The following is a 23,634-nucleotide window of genomic DNA, read 5'->3' on the forward strand; positions in this document are numbered from 1 at the left end:
AGGTTATTTACTGTATATAAAAATACTTTCCTCTTCTAAGATTATATTGTTATCTCAATTTTCTTTTAGTGGATTCAAGATTCTGTCCCATCTTCTTGTTTTGTGATTTTTTTATTCTGTTTATTTTTACCAATTAATTTAGAACTTAAGTAAACCCTAACTATGCAACAGGACACAACTCTTAATCCTTGGTCAAGGTTTTGTCTTGGCATCTTCTAAGCAAACTGACCCAGTGTTTTCATTTTAGCAAACAAAACAGGAAAAAAAATTCTCAAGGGATTTGAAATTTCAATATGTCTCTTCCAAATTATTAAAATGAATATAATTTTGTAACTGAATATAACCCTTCATATAACTATGCCACACTTCTTAAAACACAGATACATTGAGATTCCCTTTTACTTCTGAGTGGTGCTTTTCCGCCTGGTAAATAGACTTAAAGACAGCTAACTCCATCATTCCCTTCCTCCACCAAAGAATCCCCTTTATAGGCTTTGCAATTCCTCAGTTCCTCTCTACCTTCTCTGATCCTTCTCCCTTAAGCTTGTAGAATAAGTAATAAGTACTGGTTAACTGGCTAACTTATTTTGTGCAATAATCTGTGAGATCATTTTGAATTAGAACTGTATTTTACTTGTTTCTTCATGCCCTGTGCATAATACAGAATCTAGTATACAGTAAGTACTAAAAATTGCTTGTCAAAGGTATGAATATAAAGAATTTGGAGAGGAAGTGGAATTAAATTGAAATTCACATGAGTGACTGAATATAAAATGAGTACTTCTAAATTCATCTTTCCTTTGAGATCCACAGACATGTCCTGTCTTTAACTTACACATTGCAGGTCAAAACCTCTTCCTTTAGCTACTCCTTTAGTGTTTCATGAATTTGCTAGAGTCATTATCACACTCTGGTTGCTTAAAGTAAAAACCAAGCACTTCCTGGTTAACTCCTGGCCACCTCTCACTTCCCATCAGTCATAAGACTCATTCTCTGCTCTCCATTCACAAATCAATACTTCAATATTATATTCTTACTTAGTTACGACTAAGCCACTAAGCAGAGCACATTCTTACTGATAATCTCATCAAATCTTGCTTTCCTCGTATATATTTTTTAAAAAGGAAAGAAAAGTGTGTTAGTCGAACAGTCATTTCCGATACTTTGCAACCGCATGGACTGTAGCCCAACAGGCTCCTCCATCCATGGAATTCTCTAGGCCAGAATACTGGAGTGGGTAGCCATTCCTTTCTCCAGGGGATCTTCTTGACCCAGGGGTAGAAACCAAGTCTCTTGCATTGCAAGCAGATTCTTTATTGTCCGAGCCACCTAATTTTAATCAATTGTATATTCATTTTTCTCTACAACTCAAACCCTGTTTGTTGCCAGAATAGTTTTATTAAAGGATATATATGATCATTTTCTGTACCTCATTTGAAAATTTGAGTGGACATCTTTTTATGGCAATTAAACATGACCCAGAACATAGCATTCAAGGTTCTCCAAAGTGTCCTATTTTAACTAATATTTCCCTTTTCTGCACAGTTCTGTGTTAGCCTCTGCTCCATATATATGGAACTGATATCTATATATTTAAATGACCATGACTTACATATCATTCATCTTTTTCTCCTTTTCTTCTATTCACTTTCAGAACCCTTTTTCTGTAATCTTTGCTTCTGGACTCAGCTGAAATGTCCCCTCCATTTTGAAGTTTTGACTGACTTTCTTCATATTGCAGTGACAGCATCTTCTGAGGCTCTGAAACACTGTACCTTTGTACAGTATTTAGTATATTTCTCTTATATTATGTGATGTGTGTGCTTTATTCACATGTTAGCATATGAGCAACCTTATGAGAAACATATATTTTTATGTTTCCCCATTTATTAATTATGTTCCATAAGATAAAACATGTTATCTAGTAGACTTACTAAAATGAATTTTTATACTTTAAAATTGTTAATTAAAAATATCATTTTTCTATTTTAACCTACTTAAAGTGAGCTCCTAGAATGTCAAAATTATTTCCTCCAAAATATATACATATTACATATCTATTCCTCAATAAATACTATATAATACTGTGCCAATTAACAACTGGCAAAGTTCTCTGCATGTAAGTGTCGTTTCCAAACTCCAGAAATTAATTTTTAACATGATCTATGTCTAAATTGCCAGTTCACTTCTGGGCCCAGCAAACATTCATCCTTTGCAGAGCAGTGTGTGAGGGAGCTGGTGTTATGGCATCTGAGAAGTGGGTTTCAGCAATTCTATTGCTGTAGCTCTGCTATACTGGCTGTGGATTCTGTGAGAAAGTTTTGGTGTGGCCCCGTGGCATGAGCCACTGGCTCAATCTAAAGGTTATTTTGGAGAAACTCATGGAAAGAGGCCACAAAGTGACTATGTTGGTGACTCCACAAAATTTTGTCATTGACTACAGCAAGCCTTCCACCATGAACTTCAAGATTCTCCCCACGCCACAGGACAGAAAGGCTAATGAAAACAGACTAAATGACTTTTTAGATCTATCAGTTAATGTCATGCCTTCATTATCACCTTGGCAGTCAGCAAAATCTGCAAGATTTTTTTTCTTCAAATGAGTGGATATTTAAAACTTGTCTGTGAGAGTGCTGTCTACCACTGGACAATCTTGAAGAAACTCCAGGACACCAACTACAATGTTATGATTATAGACCCTATGATGCCCTGTGGAGAGCTGATTGCTGATATTCTAGGAAACCCTTCTGTACACACCCTAAGGTATTCCATGGGTGGCACAATGGAGAAATACTGTGGGCAAATTCCATCCTCACCTTCCTATGCGCCTGTTGACATGACAGGACTAACATACAAAATGACCTTTATGCAAAGTGTACAAAATTTAATGCTTTCCATTTTCTTTGACTTCTGGCTCCAACAACATGACACTCAGCTTTGGGACTAGTTTTAAAGTGAAGTGTTATGTAAGGGACTCTGCTTTTCATTCTAAAGTAGTTATTACGAAAAGCTAAGGAGGTTTAAGAAAAGTCTAGGAAGATGAAAGGAATATATTTTTCAAACTGTCACTTCCCCCAAATCTCCACAATTAATATCAATGAACTATGGTTTAATAACTAATTGGGAAAGGGAGGCAAGAAATGTCTTGCTGTGGTTCCTCTTTCTTTATAGTCATCTATCTTGTAGAATACTTCAATACCTAAAAGATTGTTACCAAAACAAAATGAAATATAAAACTTGCTAATAATTATCAACCCAATGAAAGATGTATTTTTTGTCTTATGCAGAATATCACAGGTAAGTCTAATACCCTGAGCTTTCCAGTGGTAAAGAATCTCCCCGCAATGCAGAAGATGCAGGAGATGCAGGTTCAATCCCTGGGTCAGGAAAATACCCTGGAGGAAGAAATGGCAACCCACACCAGTATTCTTACTAGAAAAATTCCATGCACAGAGAAGCCTGTTGGACAATAGTCCATAGGGTTGCAAAGGTTCAGACACAACCAAGCAATTGAGCACAAACACACAGCGAGTTTTCATAGGGGAGGACATTGGACTTCTGCTCAGTTCAGTTCAGCCGCTCAGTCGGGTCCAACTCTTTGCGACCCCATGGCTGCAGCACTCCAGGCCTTCCTGTCCATCGCCAACTCCCAGAGTTTACTCAAACTCATGTCCATTGAGTCGGGGATGCCATCCAACCATCTCATCCTCTGTTGTCCCCTTCTCCTCCCACCTTCAAGCTTTCCCAGCATCAGGGTCTTTTCCAATGAGTCAGTTCTTCGCTTCAGGTGGCCAAAGTGTTGGAGTTTCAGCTTAAACTTCAGTCTTTTCAATGAACATTCAAGACTGATTTCCTGTAGGATGGACTAGTGGGATCTCCTTGCAGTCCTAGGGACTGCTCAGTAAAGGGAGTGTAATGTTTGTTAAATGAGGAAGATAATCTCCTTACCTGACTCCACTAATAAACTGAAACCTGAGCTATTTTAACAATGGGATTAAATTTGTTATTTGAATTTTTCTCTACAATTTTTGAAAATCACATTATTAGAATTAAAATTTATACCACCATTCTGTTGGGCCAGAGTACCCTCTATTTCTATGTCTCTCTTAAATTTGGGATGAAAATTTAGTAAGTCCTATGTGAACTGCTTCATCATCGCTGGTCATATTGAAAAGTTTCCAGTATGTTATACTTCTTGTGTGCATGCTCAGTCACTTAAATCGTGACTCTTTGTAACCCTATGGACTGTATCCCACAGGCTTCTCTGTCCATGGGGTTCTCCTGGCAAGAGTACTGGAGTGGGTTTTCATGCCCTCCTCCAGGGGATATTCCCAACCCAGGAATAAAACCCATGTCTCCTGCACCTCCTGCTTTGTAGGTGGATTCTTTATTTACCCACTGAACCACCTGGGAAGCCTGTTATACTTCTTAGGGGAGTATGATACAGAAACCTAAAAAATTAAGTATAAACTTAAAAGAGTTTATAGCTCTAAATGCTAAAAAGAGCATACTTTTCACTACACTAGTTACATATATTCTATTTACAATTGTTTGCCTTTCCTAATAAAGAATCATTTTCTTTTGCAATTTTCACATATCTAGCTCATATCTGATTCCATCAACTGAGGCTGGCTTTCATTCCAAATTTTTTTTTTTTTTTTTTACTAAAGTATAGTTCATTTACAAGGTTGTGTTAATTTCTGCTGTATAGCCAAATGATTCAGTTTTGTATAGTATACATTATTTGTCTTCTTTTTCATTATAATTTATCTTACAATATTGAATATATTTCTCTGTGCTTTACAGGGCTTCCCTTGTAGCTCAATTGGTAAAGAATCTGCCTGTAGTGCAGGAGACCCAGGTTCAATCCCTGGGTTGGTAAGATCCCCTGGAGAAGGAAATGGCAACCCACTCTAGTATCCTTGCCTGGAAAATCTCATGGACAGAGGAGCCTGGTGGGCTGCAGTCCATGGGGTCGCAAACAGTTGGGCACGATTGAGCTAACTAACACTTACTTACTTACTTTGCTGTTTATCCATTCTATATAAAATAGTGTACCTCTGCTAACCCAGAACTCCCAGTCTATCCCTCCCACACCTATCCTCCCATTGAACCACAAGTCTGCTCTCTCTGTGAATGTTTCTGTTTCATAGATAGTTTCATTTGCATCATACTTTAGATTCTACATATAAGTGGTATCATATGGTATTCATGTTTCTCTTTCTGACTCACTTCACTTAGTATGATAATCTGTAGTCATATTCATATTGCTGCAAATGGCATTATTTTATTCTTTTTTTTAATGACTGAGTAGTATTCCGTTGTATATATGTACCACATCTTCTTCACCCATTCATCTGTTGATGGACATTTAGGTTTTTTTCACGAACTGGCTATTGTGAATAGTGCTGCTATGGATAATAGGGGTGCATGTATGTTTTTGAATTATAACTTTTTCCATTTATTCCCAGGAATAGGATTGATGAATCATATGGTAATTCTATTTTTAGGTTTTTGAGGAACTTCCATACTGTTTTCCACAGATGTACCAACTTACATTCCTACCAACAGTGTAGGAGGTTTCCTTTTTCCCCACACCCTCTCCAGCAGTTTTTATCACTCCAAATATTTTTGAGAGTCATGAAGAAACGTGAACTAACAAACAAAAGATCATATTGGATATTAGAAATAATAACTAATTTAACTTCCTTAATGTAGTAGTTTTTTAGGGCTGCTATAGTGAGTGAAGTCGCTCAGTCATGTCCGACTCTTTGTGACCCTGTGGACTGTAGCCTACCAGGCTCCTCTGTCCATGGGATTCTCCAGGCAAGAATACTGGAGTGGGTTGCCATTTCCTTCTCCAGGGGATCTTCCCAACCCAGGGATTGAACCCGGGTCTCCCGCATTGCGGGCAGATGCTTTGACCTCTGAGCCACCAGGGAAGCCCTTAAGGCTGCTATAACTAAATCTAAAAGACTGGGTGGTATAAAAAGAAATTTATTGTCTCGCAGATCCAGAAGCTAGAAGTTAAAGAACAAAGTGTTGTCAGAGCTGCTTTCCCTTGAGGCCTGTCTGTCTGCCTTGTAGATGTCCACCCTCTTGCTATGTCCTCTCATAGTCTTTCCTTTGTGTATGCACATCCTTTGAGTCTCTTTGTCTTATACTGGATTAGGAGTCATTCTTATGGACTTATTTAACTTTAATTATCTCTTTAAAAATAAGTGCTGGTCTTCCCTGGTGGCTCAGATGGTAAAGAGTTGGCCTGCAATGCAGGAGTCCTGGGATCAATCCTTGGGTAGGGAAGATCCCCTGGATAAGGGAATGGGCAACTCATTCCAGTATTCTTGCCTGGAGAATTCCATGGACAGAGGAACCTAGTGGGCTACAGTCCATGGGGTCACATAGAGTCAGACACGACTGAGTGACTAACACACACACCTCTTTAAAGGACCTACCTTCAAATACTCTCAGACTTCAGTACATGAATATTAGAGGAACATAATTCAGTCCATAATTTTGATTTTTAATAGATACATTGTTTAATAGAGCTAAGATTTAAAAAAATAAAAAGCACTTAAAAATCATTAGCTTTACACATGATTTTGAATTTACACTGCATTTATTTCACAATAAATAATTTAACAACCAATAAGCACTTCCTGGTGTAGACAGTGAGTTAGGCTCTATGAAATCAAGGTAAATAAGAGCAGGGCCTTGACCTCAATTCTTTTTTCAGAAATACATGTAAAACATAGAATTAGGAATATATTCTGATAATTAGAGATGCTGTCCTAGTTCCAATCAATAATTTTGTGGGATATTTGTTGTATTACTCATTAATATAGGGAAGGTATATGATTCTGTATGGATACATATTATGAAACAAGTATAGTTCTTAGTAACAATTGGAAAATTTCAACTCTATTATCTTTAACAGATCTTTCTTTTACGGTAAGCACTGTGCTTCCCTGATAGCACAGCAGTAAAGAATCCACCTACAATGCTGGAAACCCAGGCTCGATTCCTGGGTTGGGAAGATCCCCTGAATAAGGGAATGGCAATCCACTCCAGTAATCTTTCTTGGAGAATTTCATGGACAGAGGAGTCTGGAGGGCCACAGTCCATGGGGTCACAAAGAGGCAGACATGATTGAGCAACTAACACTTTCACACTGTCATTGATTTTCATTGCTATACTCTATCATGTTCTTTATTAAGCAATTCTGAATGCACTATGAGTATCATTTCATTCTTGATGTAATGATAAACATAGCTAATAGAAATTGCTAAAAAAATTGAATAGAACAAAAGCATATATAATGAATGATAATTGGCTTCATGTTTTTCTTATACAAGAAGTTTTAACTTTTCTTGTCTTTTCATCAAGATATTGTCTAAGTATTATTAAACATGTATATATATTCTTTTTTTTTTTTTTAACCAATAAGGACAATGACTAATCATCTTTATCTTTTCACTTAATATGGATTTGACAAATTTACTCACAACATATTAAAATCTACATTATTCTTTAAATTGATGCAGTAATATTCATATGAATGGATATAACAGATCATTGAACTGTCTAATGTGAAAGCCATAGTTAAAATTTTCTAGCTCTGGTGTTACAAAAAAAAAAATGTTGCCCTAAACTCATTGTACTTATATCTCAGCCACAATGCCCTCTAAAATTTTTGAACCATTTAGCTCTTATCCTCAGACCTTTACATATGTGTGTTAGTCACTTAGTTGTGTCCAACTCTATGTGACAACATGGACTGTGGCCCACCAGGCACCTATGTTCACGCAATTCTCCAGAGAAGAACACTGGAATGGGTTGCCATTCCCTTCTCAGGGGATCTTCCCAACCCAGGGATTGAACTCCCATCTCTTGCATTGCATGCAGACTCTTTACCATCTGAGCCACCAGGGAAGCCCGATTATTTCATTTGCTTATGGGCTATTTATCTTTTTGATCTCTAACTGTTCTGGTCTGGCATTTAGGGATTTTAAAGCCTTTTTTTAATGATATGTATTACAAACATCTTTTTAACTCATTAATTGACTTTGAAATTGTAACTAATTTATATCAACATAAAAATATTTTATAAAATTTTAAAGTTTTATACATGAGATTTCAGATTTTAGAAATATCAAACCAATACAAAGTGAAAAAAATACAAGTATATAGTTGAAATAAACAATGAAATAAACTTCTATATGTCCTATAAACAAGTTAAGAAATAAACTGTTGCCAGTTTCTTAAGAACACCTTTCTTCCAATAGAAACTACAAACCTGAATTTCATGAACATTTTCTTAGAAATTTTATGTCTATCATTATATGTGACTTCCTCAACACTCTACTGTTCAGATTTTCTAAAATACAATACAAATAGAATCATAGATGTCCTACTTATGCTGAATACTCTTAAAGATGCAATCATGTGTTTTCTTATTTTTTTAAGCTCTACGGATAGTGTTCTGTTGTGTGATTATACCATGACATTCTGCGGATGGACAACTATTTATAATATTTTATATAACATGACTATTATAAATATTCCTGTACATGTACTCTGTTGTAGAAGAGAAATAGTACTAATAGGATATAAACTGTATATCTATATCTATATTTCCCCCCACTAGGTAATTTCAGAGTTTTCTCCAAAGAAATTGTACTTCCACCAGTCTATACAGATTTTTGCCTTAGCCAACACAGCATTTTGGTCCTCATTGTGCCACATCATTACTTTTAGCATATTACTGAATGAGTTTTAGTAACAGTCATCTTGAGGAATAATTGACATACCATAAAATTCCCCCATGCACCACGATATTTACTATGTTTACAAAGTTCAACTATTGTCTCCATGTTCTAATTCCATAACCCCCCCAAGAAATGATTTATTTTTTAGAGTTTTGTTAGTGAGATGGTTCTGAAATGGCATCTTAGGTTTTATTTAGATTCCCTTGGTGATTCCAGAGATTGAGTAAATTTTTATACAAGGCTTTAGCCAGTTCATGGGTCACTTCAAGGTCCAGAGCTGGTACTGAGGTCTGGGTGTTTATTACTCAACATGGAGGTGGGAACGACTCTTCTTGTGTGCCTTGGCACATGGTGTTGGTGATACAATCAACAAGAAACAGCCTGTACCTGAGTTCTCAGAGATGCAGAGCTTTTTGCCATGTCTGCAGTCAGGAACACACTCTTTGGGTCTGTAACCTTATTGCAAACTTCCCTTCTCAAATGTCATTTTCTGTTTTGGAGTGCACCCAAATTTCACAATCTCCTATCTGGATCCCAGAGCTCCTACAAAGACACATACATCTGTGGATAAACATCAAATCATTGCTGGGGAGAGTACCTGAGACACATCTTATTTGGTCATCCTGCGCAAAATATTTGGAAGGGTAATACTCCCTTCCCTTGTATTTCTTCTGGAGCACCTTGATTATTATTAGCTTTTTGCTCTTTTACTATGGATTTTAAAAATTAAAAGCAAAATTCTACAAAAATCATCAAATTTCATGAAGCTTGGGGTTTTGAACTTTTAGTAAGAATTACGAGGAATCTGTATACTGATTTGAAGAGAATGGTCATCTTTATGATTTTTGATTTCCTATCAATGAATGTGACAGCTCTTTATTTTACTATAATGAATTTCAGTAAGACATTATAATTCTAATTATATAAAGTTTGCATATATTTTTTATAACTATTCAGGAATTATAAGTCAAAGTATACATTTTAGTTATATTTTCTTTTATTCATACACAAAAATTGCAGCTGTCATTTCATCTATTTTGTATTCATTGAAATGACAGACTCTCACATTTATTCTAACAACAAATCTGTATATTCTTTTGGAATAAACAGAGAATTTCATATTATCTAAATAGACACTCAAGAGCAAAAACTCAGGATGGGAAATCACCACAGGAACCAGTGCCTGGGTAGGAACACCTGAAATGTAATTGATGAATTGCTGGAGATTCACTGTGGATAATTCTGAGAGAAAAAATCTAATGGGATCCAGTCATATGGGGGTCCCCAAAATATAGTAAGTTTTACTTCCAGGAACTCAATCAATTTTCCATATTAAGTATCAGGAAAAAATCTCTTGTTTTCAGTGAGGGGAGGCAGAAAGGAAGTATTCTGAAAGAAGCTGTTCTTTCAGAACAGCTGTTCTTACCAACACTGTCTTAGCAACAAGGTCTGTCCTCAGGGTAAACTAGTTAATGGGTGCCCAATGTGCTGGGGGTATTATCAGAGCCTAACTGCCCTGGGGCAAGAGAAACACCCTACTCCAAGTCCCTCTAGACTACTACATGGAAAAAGGATATCTTAACTCCAGACCATCCTGCTCCATATAAAGTGGGAAAAAAAAAGAAAATGAGAAATAGTTGTGAAGAGTCCAGAGGCTTAGACTCAGTAAAATACTAAGACTAATCCTAGGACTCTAGAATGCTTCTCTCTCCAATTTACCACCACATTTTAAAAACTCCATTTACAATTCTACCCAATACATCATATCTGGGTATCAAGAAAAAAATTACAGGGCACATCAAAAGGCAAAAACACATTTTGAGTAGACAGAGCAATCATCAGAACCAGAGATGCCAAGGATGTTGTAACTATCAAAGCAAGGATTTAAAACAACTCTGAGTAATATGCTAAGGGCTCTAATGGATAAAGTAGACAGTATGTAAGAATAGATGACCTGTATAAGCAGAGACATGCAAATCCTGAGAAAAACCAAAAAAGAGATAAATACATTAACAAAAATGAATTCAAGAATGAAATTATACTAATTCTATATAGTCATTTTTAAAGGATAGAAGTGGAGGGAATAATTTCTAACACATTTTATGTTTTATGAGAATTGTTGTTTTTGTTTAGTTGCTAAAAACTGTCCATTTCTTTTGTAACTCCATGGACTGTAGCCTCCCAGTCTCCTCTGTTCATGTGATTTTCCAGGCAAGGATACTGGAGTGGGTAGCCATGTCCTCCTCCAGGAAAATATTCCTGACCAAGGGATTGAACCCATGTCTCTTACATCTCTTGCATTAGTAGGTGGATTCTTTACCACTAGCACCACCTGGAAGGCCTTAGTGCCCATTAATCAATTATTTATATAATTCTCCACTGTGTTCATAACTCATTTTGTGTAATATAATTCTAGGAAAAAGATTGGCAGTAAATTTTAATTCCATGTTTTTGCTTTACCAGTCCTCAGTATGACATTTAGAATGTCTTAAGAAATTATATAACAAATTTTGCACACTTTTGCACAATTTTGTTCTTTTCACATTTGACTGACTTTGCATTTCACACTGTGCATAACTGCTTCAAATAGAGAATTCTAGTGAACACTTTAAGCTTGGTCTTTCTTAAAATGTGGTCTACAGTTTTAATCAATAACTTTACCTAAGGACTTAGTAATCAAGGCAGGATGTCACATACATGGAACAAGCCATGAAAAGAACATAAACATATTGGTAAGAAAACTGAGGCAGTGCTCTCATCCAATCTCTGACATTTCCAAGCTCAATATCCTTGGAAATTGCCTCTTTACTATCAAATTAAACCTTTGCCTATGTTACTTCAGACATATATCCAAACACTACAAAGTAGTAACATTCTAAAAACAGGCTATCCACTCTAGGGAATGTTTGATTACCAGTTTTGAATAGAATCCTCAAGAAAGGAGCATTCAATTTTCTTTACTTAGATGTAAAACAAGTTTTCTGTGTATATAAGTGATTGACTGGATACTTGCACATACATTTTTTTTTTTTTTCCTTCTCCATAAGTCTATAAAATGAATACTTGGAATTTGTCTCTTTCAAAAAACATCATTGAGAGATAACACTCAAATAAGTGTGTGATATTAATAATGCATGCATGTGTACTCTACATTCCAGAGATAATTGTATTAGGTATAAGTTACTCAGTGATTTCCTACTGAGAAAACAGTGGCAAATCAATGAAGTGATAATATTTGACTCAACAAGATAAGGCAAACTGATATTTGTGAGATCCTTCAACAGTGAAAGTGAACAAGCTGCAGTGAAAGCTGAAACAAGCTGAAAAGTAGAAAGAGACTGAATGGAAATTAGGAAACCACTGAGAGTTGACTCGGTGTTAATAAGCTAGAACTACTCTGTCATCTGCATTTAACTGGGGAGAAACAATGAGTATTAAATCCACCAGGACTTGGAGCTGTGGTTAAAATTTCTGATTGAATTTATTTCCTGAAAGAACTTATTTTTGTCAAAGAATTGCATTTTTATTTGATTTTGTTGAATTTATTTTTATTTTGCACGTTACTGTTCTTTCACTACCCAAACATTCTTTCTGCCTCCTTCCCACCTCCCATCCTTCGTCTTCTATTTTTTTTCCCTTTGTTCCTTCCCTCCCTGAATCCCTTCTTCCTTATTCCTTCACATTTCCTCTCCTTTTAACATTTAGATGTGATAAGAAATCTAGAGAAACCACATTTATTGTTTTCCCCTGTAGAACATCAGAAAATCAATGCTGCAATTTTCCTCCAGGAGGTATGTATGCTAATGACTTGGAGCAAACTTTATTTTCTCCAGGAAGACCCACTATGCTATGTGAGACCATGGGAAAAGCAGAAATTTGGCTCATCAGGACCTATTGGGATTTTTAATTTCCTCGTCCATACTTACTGAAATTTGAGTTTGTAGGAGGTTTGCATTGTAAATCTGCCAAACCATTACCTAAGGTAAGTCTATTACAGTAAAGGGATTATTTTTGTGTCTTGTATGATAAAATCTTTATTGTCCTTTAAAGCCTATGTATCAATAAGAGATATGCTGCAGAATGTCTTCAGTTTACTACTCCAAATATATTTTCAAAACTACTGGGGTCTTGTATGAATGATGTTGCCTTTTTTTCCCCCTTTACATTGATATTTAAGCAGAAGAATGAAGTCTTCCAAGTGACATATTAAAAATATAAGTGTGTTCATATATTTACAGATATTGGATTGAAAGAACCTTGGAAATCACTAAGGAGCCTGCTGTAGTCTTCCTAACAAATATGATGGACTTATGAATAGGGGTATTTATTATGATCAGCTGAGTGATAAGTTGCTTTAGTGAGTCTTGAGCAGACTCTTGCTACAGACTTTGGTCAGTAAGAAGAAGTGTTGCTGGAAGACATGAAATCAGACAGGGCTTCTTGGAGAGCAATGGACTTTACTCAGCCAGGAAAGAGTTGAAAAAAGTTTTCTCATATGACAATGAGTTCAATTTCAAATTCACTTTAAGAAGTGAAAAGAATTTTCTGGTGAAGATTTCTAGAAACTGGTTAATATAAAGTTTCAGTCTCATCAGAGAGCATAAGAAATAAATTGGGAGTCATCAACATAAATTCAGTCAGTTCAGTTCAGTATAGCTCAGTCGTGTCCGACTCTTTGCGACCCCATGAATCGCAGCACGCCAGGCCTCCCTGTCCATCACCAACTCCCGGAGTTTATTCAAACTCATGCCCATGGAGTCGGTGATGCCATCCAGCCATCTCACCCTCTGTCGTCCCCTTCTCCTCCTGCCCCCAATCCCTCCCAGCATCGGGGTCTTTTCCAATGAGTCAACTCTTCGCATGAGGTGGCCAAAGTACTGGAGTTTCAGATTCAGCATCAGTCCTTCCAGTGAACACCCAGGACTGATCTCCTTCAGGATGGACTGGTTGGATCTCCTTGCAGTCCAAGGGACTCTCAAGAGTCTTCTCCAACACCATAGCTCAAAAGCATCAATTCTTTGGTGCTCAGCTTTCTTCACAGTCCAACTCTCACATCCATACATGACCACTGGAAAAACCATAGCCTTGACTAGACAGACCTTTGCTGACAAAGTAATGTCTCTGTTTTTTAATATGCTATCTAGATTGGTCATAACTTTCCTTCCAAGGAGTAAGCGTCTTTTAATTTCATGGCTGCAATCACCATCCGCAGTGATTTTGGAGCCCAAAAAAATAAAGTCTGACACTGTTTTTACTGTCTCCCCATCCATTCCTATGAGGTGATGGGACCGGATGCCATGACCTTAGTTTTCTGAATGTTAAGCTTTAAGCCAACTTTTTCACTCTCCTCTTTCAATTTCATCAAGAGGCTTTTTAGTTCCTCTTCACTCTCAGCCATAAGGGTGGTGTCATCTGCATATCTGAGGTTATTGATATTTCTTCCGGCAATCTTGATGCCGGCTTGTGCTTCTTCCAGCCCAGCGTTTCTCATGATGTACTCTGCATATAAGTTAAATAAGCAGGGTGACAATATACAGCCTTGACGTACTCCTTTTCCTATTTGGAACCAGTCTTATTCCATGCCCAGTTCTAACTGTTGCTTCCTGACCTGCATACAGGTTTCTCAAGAGGCAGGTCAGGTGGTCTGGTATGCTCATCTCTTTCAGAATTTTCCACAGTTTATTGTGATTCACACAGTCGAAGGCTTTGGCATAGTCAATAAAGCAGAAATAGATGTTTTTCTATTAGAAACCATAAAACTGAGAAACCTAAACGTTGAACTGGTTCTTTATGACCATAATATCTGGGTATTTTGGGGTGAAAAAGAAAATCATATATCCATATTTCAATGTTATTAAAGAATAAATATGACCTGCCAGAAATATTGGAAGGAAACAATATTTAGAAGTAAAAGGAAATAAGAGGTAAACTTAGAATATCGTACTATATTAATAGGCAGTGAGGAGACAGATATTCATTAACCTGGGTGTAGGTAAATGATCTGATAAAGAGTTTGCCCATGATATGGGAAACCCCAGTTCAATTCCTGGGTCTGGAATATCCCCTGGAGCAGAGAAAGGCTGCAGTATTCTTGAGTTTCCCTGGTGGCTCAGATGCTAAAGAATCTGCCTGCAATGTGGGAGACGTGGGTTCAATCCCTGAGTTGGGAAAATCCCCTGGAGGAGGACATGGCAACCCATTCCAGTATTATTGCATGGAGAATCCTCATGGACAGAGGAGACTGGTGGGCTACAGTCCATGGGGTCACAAAGTTGCTCACATGAGTGAATAGCGAAGCACAGCACAGCACAAGTCAATGAGCATATTCTCCATAGGAGATAGCAGGTTAAGAGGTATTCCCAGCAGAGTTCCTGATTTCTGTTAAGGGTAACATTGATACTGAAGTTTAAATTTTCACTTCATTTGGAGGAGAACAGATGCATATATGTGTGTGGCTGAGTCCCTTTTTGCCCACCTGAAAATATAACAATATTGTTGGTATGCTATACTGCAATATAAAATAGGACATTAAAAATTGTTTTAAATGAAATTTGTTAACTACAAATTGGCACTTACCAAGAGCATTGCCAATGACTGAACAGCAAGGCATTTGCCATCTGCCTCTACTGAGATTGAACCCCATGCTGCTATCGCTGTTGACCTTCAACAACCCCCAAGGAAGTTCGGGGTGGAGTGAGGCACTCTGTGCTCCAGGGAATCTAGTAGGACAGGTCTTTAGATAGTTGGATGTTTTTAGGAACAGATTTTATGATCTCAATCCTTACATCTCCTCATATCTAGAGGAGCACTAAATCCCTTCATGGTGACATCAGACCCTCATGACTAACAAAAAATCTTTTGTAAATTGAGTGCTTCATGATATTGAAGCCCCCCCCCTCCCTTCACCCAAATCTTATATATTGACTTTCCCCCACTCCTGCTTTGGAGCAGTCTCGCAGAGCCATCTGAGATACTGCCTCCTGGGCTGCAGTCCTCATTTTGACCCAAACAAAACTTAACTCATAACTCTTAAGTTGTACATCTTTTTTTAGTCGACAAATTTCACTTCAGGATTCTGAATATGTTTTCATGCCAATCAAGTTATAGCTGAAGACAAGCTCTATTGAGTGTTATTACTGGAGATAAAATACATTACCTAAAATAATTAAAAGAACAGAAAGAGGCATGATGCATTCCATGGCTCACCAGATAACACCATGCCATGCTATTAAGTTTATCCTTCCACCCCCAACTTTTCACATGCAATTTCAAAAAAATAACAGACATATTTCATAAGAGGGGGAAATGATTCTATTTCAAACCCAATTATTAATATAGATACTTGGGTAATATGAATACCAATCATGGCTTATGTCTCCGATGAAAAAATTATGCCAGTCACTAAACACAGAATAGAAAAGCACTGTGAGTTAAATCAAGACTCCTAATGAAACATGATATAAGTATGTAAGTCTTAATACATCTGTGTGTGTGTATAATTTCTTTTTTTCAATCACTGTTTAGGGAGATGAATCAAAATGGTAAAACACCAATTTCTAGGATATCAGATATTCTCTTAACACTAGCTAAGCTAAAAATAGCAGTCTACATTTTTTTATGACACTGTCCTTTCCCTGGTAATTTTACTAGCCTTAAATTGAGAAACATCATTAATTGTAGGGTGACTACAAATAGTTACAAAGAGATAACAGATCTCTAGAGCATGACATTCACATATATTCCATTTCTTAAAAGATCCTTTTTAGCCCTATTAATAAGTGAAGCAATAAAGGTGAGTAAAGTATCCTGAACTAATAACAGGAAGTTAGATCGAGTTATTTAAAATATATTGACCATAAACTGGTATGCTACAAATTTTAAAAGTCTAGTTTGACACCCTTCTTGGGCTTCCTTACAAGGAATATCTTTACAAATTTGTGAACAGGTCTGTGGTTCATAAAATTAATTTTGAGAGGTGAGTGGCTCCAACAGTAAAGAATCTGCCTGCAATGCAGAAGACCTGGGTTTGATCCCTGGGTCGGGAAGATCCTTTGCAGAAGGGAGTGGCAACCCACTCCAGTATTCTTGCCTGGAGAATTCCTGGACAGAGGGGTTTGACAGGCTACAGTCCATGAGCTTACAAGAATTAGACACAACTGCATGATTAATACACACACCATAAGAACATCTGGCTTTTGTCACTTATTCACTTTGGATAATGGTTTGGTTCCATGTCTTTAGGTGTAATCACTCATTATATATTTAAGCCATCATTTTCAGAAACACATTTCTTCTTAAGCAGACTAGATGGTTCTATGTGGCAAGAGGCAGAATCAGTCTAACAGTGTCTCTCACAAACCTCTGAAGTCTGCCTATCTGGAGCTGTAGGAGAGCCTCTTCCCACTAGGATCCTGCACTTGTGTTACAGAGAGAAATTTATCCCTGCAGGAAATGGAAGAATTTGTTCAAAGTTCAGGCAAATATAGTATTGTGGTGTTTTCTCTGGGGTCAGTGGTCACAAACTTCACAGAAGAAAAGGCCAATCGCATTGCCTCAGTCCTCACCCAGATTCTAGAGAAGGTTAGTTCAAAGTCCAATCCTGGTGAGAAGCCACTTTGCAAACTGGAGAGAATGTGTAGCTAATAGTACTCTTTTCAGATGAAAGTTGTAACTCATCCTTTACTGAGCTGAACTAGTATCACTTTAAGTAAAAATGTCTCAAAACATTCAAATGTATATGCAGCACATTTTACCATTTGCCTCCTGAGTCTTCACATTACTATGAAAATACATCTTTTTATGGAATCACTTAATTTCAATGAAAGAAAGATGAAAATGTTAAGATTCTAGTAACTTTTTATTGTTTGACATCTTATGACTTGTACTGATTCTTTCCAAAAGTCCTCAGATGTATCAGCTCCAAGGTTCAGGGAAAGAGAGGTAACACATAGAGAGGAATCACACTCAAGAATATTCTTTATTTCTCTGGGCTTTATTTAGACTTCGAAGTGTAGTTGGTTTAGAAATAGAAGCCTAATCTTTCTAAATTGAATTTTCTATAGTTAAAACAATTAAAAATCCTAATACTATTGTCAGTGTATATTTTCTTCTCTATTGCATTCGATTAACTTTGTTTATTCTAGATTTCTACTCTTCATATATTCCCATTCATGAAATACCCTGTCTTTATACTAAAGTACATAAAACTTTATAATTGTACTAATTAGGCCTGTTAATTTTAGCTGTTCTATTAAAAAAGTTTGCTGCCTATTAGTATTTAATCTGAAATTCTTCACGCAGAGTTTCAAAAAGAAAAAATTATGTAACAAAAAATTAGCATCCTAATGAAAAGTCGTTGCTGAACCACAAAAGACACAGGGATTCTTGGCCCCTGGAGAAGAATTCAATCTGGGGCCAGGGACGAGGCTTGATAGCTCAGAGCTTTTGTGTAATAAAGTTTTATTAAAGTATAAAAGAGATAGAGAAAACTTCTGACATAGACATCAGAAGGGGGCAGAAAGAGTGCCCCCCTGCTAGTCTTTAGCCAGATGCTATATAGCTAATAGCAGACTGCTAATTAGAGAAAAGCAATGCCTCAAAACTCAGAGACTGGCACCAGTCCCCTCACCCACAACATGCATTTTGTGATAACACTGGCACCAGGTGACCCATAAACGTCATAAAACGATTGACACGAATCTTGAAGAAAGGCAGGTTTCCAAGTAAATATAGAGTTCCATTAACATAGATTAGGAGCGCAATGTATGAGTAAAACATACTGGTTTGTCAAGTTTGTTCTGAGTCTTAGGCAAACCGACTTGAAGACAAGAGTAGTCTTGTCTTCAAGACAAGACAAGTCTAGGGTAAATACTTAGTTTGTTAACATAGCTTAAGACAAACATTTCCAAACAATGCTTAAGAAAAACGCATTGGTTAGCTCTAGGTTTGAGAAACGTTAAGCTCAGGTGAGCCAGGTGTCATCATGGCAACACAGAATTTTAAGAGAAACCACTACAACACTGTAAAGTAATTAGCCTCCAACTAATAAAAATAAATGAAAAAAAAAAATTTGTATGGAGAAGGGGGAGAAATCTAACACTTGTATGTTTCCTCCTGTCACCTAAAGTGAAAGTGAAGTCACTCAGTTGTGTCCGACTCTTTGGGACCCCACGGACTGTAGCCCCAGGCTCTTCTGTCCATGGGACTTTCCAGGTAAGAATACAGGAGTGGGTTGCCATTTCCTTCTCCAGGGGATCTTCTCAACCCAGGGGTTGAACCTGGGTCTCCCTCTTTGTAGGCAGATGCTTTTACTATCTGAGTCACCAGGGAAGTCAGTCCTGCTACTTAAGAGAGGGAGAAAATATGTCTGACACTTGCAGCCTATTTCCTGTGTTTAGAGACCCCTGGCCTTTCTGCCTGTTACCCTCTCACTAACAAGATACTTCATTAAATAATAGAGTATAAGCAAATCCTCTATCTCATCCCCCCTTAAATACCAAACTGACAGTATCTATACAACATTGAAATGGGCTAGAATAGTATGATTTAAGAAAACTAACAAGATTGTTTTAACAGCTTTTCTTTAGTTCCCATAAACAGCCTTATTAAAGTAAGTTTTACCTCTAGTGACTTTTTAATATGCTGTCTAGGTTGGTCATAACTTTCCTTCTGTCAGGCGAGTGTATGCTCCTCGGTTCTTTGTCTCGTCACAACAAAAATTTGGAGTGACGGACATTAAAGCCCCCTCCGTGGGTCATACCTCTCGGGTCTTGGACAGACCATGTTATAGCTCTCAGATCTCGAATGGACCGTGTTATAGATCTTAAATAAATCAGTGTCACATCTCAGTGTTATAGCTCTATTTTATTTAGATAATAGCAGGAAAATCCATCTTCGAGGCGTGAGGGCACATCGATCCAAAGATGCAAAGAGAAGAGCACGCCATCGTGCGGGAGAAAGAGAGCTAAGAGGGCTTTGGCTCCTCTTTTTATATGTTTCTCTGTCCCTGGGCCTGTCTTATGTAAATTGGGCCAGCCAGGAGTGTTGTCTGTTTTACCTGAGGTTCTCACTCCAGTCCTCGGACCTTCCTTCCAAGAACCTTCCTTTGTTCTATTTTTGTGGGCTTTTCCCTTCCAGGTCTTCTAGTCACCGCCATTCTGGACTCCTTTTCCCTATTCTAACTACCTAACACTTCCAAGGAGTAAGCATCTTTTAATTTCATTGCTGCAATCACCATCTGCAGTGACTTTGGAGCCCAGAAAAATAAAGTCAGCCACTGTTTCCACTGTTTCCCCAAAGGTCCATCTAGTCAAGGCTAGGGTGTTTTCAGTGGTCATGTATGGATGTGAGAGTTGGACTATAAAGAAGGCTGAGTGCCAAAGAATTGATGCTTTTGAACTGTGGTGTTGGAGAAGACTCTTGAGAGTCCCTTGGACTGCAAGGAGATCCAACCAGTCCATCCTAAAGGAGATCAGTCCTGGGTGTTCATTGGAAGGACTGATGCTGAAGCTGAAACTCCAGTACTTTGGCCACCTCATGCGAAGAGTTGACTCATTGGAAAAGACCCTGATGCTGGGAAAGATTGAGAGCAGGAGAAGTGGACAACAGAAGATGAGATGGTTGGATGGCATCATTGACTTGATGGACATGAGTTTGAGTAAACTCTGGGAGTTGATGATGGACAGGGAGGCCTGGCCTGCTGCAGTTCATGGGGTCGCGAAGAGTGGGACACGACTGAGCAACTGAACTGAACTGAACTTAACTAGTGATTTAAGAAGCACAGATTCAATAAATGATTCAAACATCTTTAAAAGAGAGAGAGAGAGAAAGAAAGAAAACGAGAGAAAAAAAAAAAGGACGGAAGGAAGTGAGAGAAGGGAAAAACAGCAAATCAGTCAAAAAGCAGATAATAAAAATTTAAAGCTAATTATATTTTTGGAAAATATTACATTTGAAACTTAAGAGTTCAGACGCCTTCATGAGAAGTAAATTTACATAGTAATCATGTTTGTTTTAATGCCTTTTAACGCTCACATTCTGTCTAAACTTGTCCTGTGTTTTTTCTATTTTTCACTTACAGTGGCACTTCCAAAAGACCTTCAAAAAAAAGTAAAGACAAACAGTTTTACTTAATCTCAATGTTTGCAAACTACCTCTCTTGTACTGAATGTTCCTCTTCAACTTTTAGTTCTCTCAAACTAAACGGCTCATACATACGGTAAAGCGTCTGTCTGCAATGCAGGAAACCCGGGTTGGGAAGATCCCCTGGAGAAGGAAATGGCAGTCCACTCCAGTACTCTTGCCTGGAAAATCCCATGGACGGAGAAGCCTGGTAGGCTACTGTCCATGGGGTCGCAAAGAGTCAGACACGACTGAGCCACTTCATTGTCACTTTCACTTTCTCAACTATCTCAGAAAGTAGGACCCGCTACAAGTACAAAAATGTGAGCGGGGTTACCCACACAGAAGAAATGAGAGTTTGTGCGCCACCTGTCGGTCATGCAGGGCAGAGCAGGATGATCTGAACAGAATTTAGAGGACATGCGTGCTTCTCACCCTACTGGCTGAAATAAGTCCCTCTGCCTGTTAACACTCCCAGAGAATTTCTGATGGCACTAGTGATGCTCTGCTCCAGCCATGCCTGCCTTCCTGTCTGGGACGTGCCTCACTCCTTGGAGCCAATGCGTGTGGAACAAAAGAGTCAGCATTTTAGGCTAATATAGTGAAAAAAAAAAAAAAATCACCTTTATCCTGTCTCATCAGATTTTCCTCCACTGGATCTTCATCCTGTTAGGCACAGAGAACTGCAGCTCTGCTTAGAATAAAATCCTAGTTGATAAAGTATTATGCTATCTTGATCATAATCACAAATTAAACTAAAGAATAAGATGAAAGTGAAAAATATTTCGTATTGTCCCATTTGGGAACTGAAGTACAGAGTTGACTCCAAGAAAGCAGGGGCTATCTGAAGCTGTGGAATACAACCATCATGTCTTGGAGCTTATCAGGGAAGGAACCAAACTGTGCTTTTCTCTCATTTAGCAATTCCTTTCAAAATATAAAGGAATAAGGAAGAAATTTATGCTCATGACCCTCTTTATTCAATTGCATTTTTATGCACAAGAGAGTAATTGGCATTCATACCAGTTATAAAATATCTGAAAATATCTTTTATTACCTCCTGCTGTTTCATAATCTGATTTTGAGGTGTTATTCAACTCTCAAGTTCTCACTTTACTTAAACTCTCTTCTTCTTTTGAATTATGTGTAATGCCTAATTACATGGTAAGTTTGTCATTTTAATGTATTTTTCCCTAATGTTGCGCAAGTTGTTGTTAAGTCACATTTTTCATCTTGCTTTCAGTGTTTGCGCCAAATGTGAATAGATACCATATTTAAAAATGTATTTCCAGGTTATCCCAGGCTCAATTGTTTTTATTCAGACACAAAACTCGGAGCATAGTTATAACATTCCACGCACATTACTGAAACATGAACGTCAGGAGGTAGGAGAGAAGGTACACTCAGATGAAATATTGTGCTGCTTTTCTAGAGGAGTTAGCCTGTGAAAACCACCTGCTAAAAGCCCTAGAGACAACCTTTCCTAGACAAAGAAGCCAATGTATTCATTTCCAAAGGAAAGACACTCAATATTTGCCATGTATGCATTCTGAAAAGTCACCCTTGTGGTCCATTTTCCACTCCCACCCATATTCCAGTCCAAAGACTTTTGTTTAGATACATATTCAAGTCATAATTTTCTTAACATTGTAAATTTCATCAAGAGCAGGAAAGGGAGTTAAGGAGCTTCAGCAGGCCTTATTATGATATTTTGTTTCTCAGAAATGATGATCTTGATGTCTAATTGTTTTGCTATTACCAAGTTGTTAATTGCTGATAATTCATTTTACTAAATATCAGATTGCTAAATTCTATAATTTTAAAAAGTTCTACTTCTCTGTATTGAAGGCTTATAATTTTCTTGTTGATTTGGAAGCACTGCTGTAAAAATGATAAATACACTTAGAATATTCCAAGAAAATACTTGAAATTGTTTATTTTACAATGCTTTAACATGAATCCTAAACTTAATTCTAAGTCTGAAATTATCTGAGTATAAAAGTGTTTCATGTACAGGGTGTACATATAATGTATTTATATTCCATTTCTTTTTACTTAAAAGAATTAAGGAGTACAAGGACTATACTTAAATACATACACATAGCAACTTCGAGTACTCATAATATTCTAACATAACAATCATGAAGAAGTAGGGTACTGCTGTATTGTTCAGTCGCTAAGTCATGTCCCACTCTTGACCCCATGGACTACAGCATGGGGCTTCTCTCTCCTTCCCTATCTCCTGGAGTTTGCTCAGATTCATGTCCATTGAGTAGGTGATACTATCTAATCATTTCATCTTCTGTAGCCCCCTTCTCCTCCTGCCTTCAATCATTCCCAGCATCAGGGTCTTTTCCATTGAGTCAGCTCTTTGCATCAGGTGGCCAAAGTATTGGAGCTTCAGCTTCAGCAATTCTTCCAATGACTATTCAGAATTGATTTCCTTTAGGATTGACTGGTTTAATCTCCTTGCTGTAAAAGGGACTCTCAAGAGTCTTCACCACCACAGTTCAAAAGCATCAATTCTTTGGTGCTCAGCTTTATTTATGGTCCAACTCTCACATCTATACATGACTCTGAAAAAATCATAATTTGGCTAAATGGATCTTTGTCAGCAAAGTAATGTCTCTGCTTTTTAATATGTCTAGGTCTGTCATAGCTTTTCTTCCAAGGAGCAATTGTCTTTTAATTTCATGGCTGTACTCACCATCTGCAGTGATTCTGAAGCCCAAGAAAATAAAGTTTC

The 23,634-nt window shown here is 37.4% G+C and overlaps 1 pseudogene; it reads left to right on the forward strand.

The window, feature by feature from the left end:
- The first annotated feature begins 2,243 nt into the window (after positions 1-2,243).
- On the forward strand, positions 2,244-22,149 carry LOC122696638 (annotated as a pseudogene).
- Positions 22,150-23,634: the final 1,485 nt, after the last annotated feature.

This window comes from Cervus elaphus, chromosome 6, assembly GCF_910594005.1.
Source record: "Cervus elaphus chromosome 6, mCerEla1.1, whole genome shotgun sequence".
Classification (NCBI taxonomy): domain Eukaryota; kingdom Metazoa; phylum Chordata; class Mammalia; order Artiodactyla; family Cervidae; genus Cervus; species Cervus elaphus.